Source organism: Eutrema salsugineum, unplaced genomic scaffold, assembly GCF_000478725.1.
Source record: "Eutrema salsugineum unplaced genomic scaffold, Eutsalg1_0 scaffold_1, whole genome shotgun sequence".
NCBI classification, from domain to species: domain Eukaryota; kingdom Viridiplantae; phylum Streptophyta; class Magnoliopsida; order Brassicales; family Brassicaceae; genus Eutrema; species Eutrema salsugineum.
Genome location: NW_006256909.1, coordinates 18,362,937 through 18,364,378, shown reverse-complemented (window position 1 = coordinate 18,364,378; position 1,442 = coordinate 18,362,937). Strand labels below are relative to the sequence as shown.

The following is a 1,442-nucleotide window of genomic DNA, read 5'->3' as shown; positions in this document are numbered from 1 at the left end:
AACAGAACAAGCTGCCTCCCCACCTGCTTTCTCAATGTCCTCATTGAGACTATAGAACATGCTCTCAATGTCCTCATTGAGAACATGCTCTCAAAGTCTTATTTAATGGAGCCCTCATCCTCAGTGTTGGGGTTTAACCCATTAGAGGCTTTGCCATAAAGAGTGGTTTTAATTTCTTGAACAACAGCAGAATTCTCATCATTTGAGTATATGTCATTTCAATACTCTTTTGGATTCGCAACAGTTTTTCCTGGTAAAGATCCTTGAGAATCAGAAGTGCAGTTTCCTTTGTTGTTCTCAAGGGTCTTAACCCTAGTTCCCAGTGTCTTAATCTTGGAGCTGAGATCTATGTAGAAGAAGTCCATTTTGTGCTTATCTCTTGCTGTCATTTGAGTATCTGTTGAGTTACTCCATGAATGTCAAACTCTGGTTGCTGAGAAGGGCTTTGTTGTGCTGGATTCGGATTGAAACCTGGAGGGAATGTTTTCTTTGTTTGAAAGCTCTCCTGAATGTTAGAATTGTTTCCTTGATTAGACTGAACAGCACTTTGTTGAGCATAGTACTGCGGCCCTTGGTAGTTCCCTTGAAACAGATTCCTATTGGTGAACCCTTGATTCTGACCTTATAGAGGGGGATAGACTTAATCTTGAGGGTTTGAAACATTGATATTTCTGTAAGAGAGGTTTTGATTATTGTATTTGTGAAACCTCTGATTGTTGGATCTGTTCTAGCCCCCAATGAAGTTTACTTCCTTTTGAGAAGCCATTAAAACTTTGTCAATTTTAGTTCGCAGCTCCTTGATATCCTTTCTCATGTTCTGCTCCTCAGGAGAACCTTTGCCTCTATAGCTCCTGTCATATTCCTCCCCATAGGTATCATTGCTCATTGCATCTCAACTAGCTCCATGGCAGCATTGATCTCCTTGGCTAAGAGGTTCCCATTTGATGCAGTGTCTAGTTGGTTCCTGAACTTGGGAAAAACACCTCTATAAAGAGTGCTAAGTAGAGAAGCCTATGAGAATCCATGGTGAGGGTATTGATTAGAGTAGCTTCTGAATCTCTCCCAAGCCTCACAAAAAGTTTTATTGTTGTGTTGGGTAAAGGATGAGATCTGGTTCCTTAAATTTACAGTCCTCAAAGTGGAGAAGAATTTGGACAGGAATGCTTGTTTGCATTGCTCCCAGGTCTGTATAGAACCCTGAAGAAAATTCTTCTCCCACTGTCTTGCCTTATCTCCAAGTCTGAAGGGGAAAAGTCTCACCTTGAAACCATCTTCAGATACACCATTTATCTTTGGAAGGTTGCAGACCCTATCAAAATTGTTTTGATGGTCCAAGGGGTCCTCCATAGGTAACCCATGAAACTTGGACTTTTGCACTATGTTGAGGAGAGATGCCTTCACTTCGAAATTATTATTCTCCACAGCTGGAGCTTGAATACCCT

General features: G+C 41.1%; 1 non-coding gene across 1 annotated transcript; it reads left to right on the top strand.

Annotated features, from left to right (window-relative positions):
• The first annotated feature begins 1,018 nt into the window (after positions 1–1,018).
• On the top strand, positions 1,019–1,125 carry LOC112082508. The gene has a single exon (XR_002897181.1). It is a non-coding gene; the product is annotated as a small nucleolar RNA R71 (small nucleolar RNA).
• The last annotated feature ends 317 nt before the right edge of the window (positions 1,126–1,442 follow it).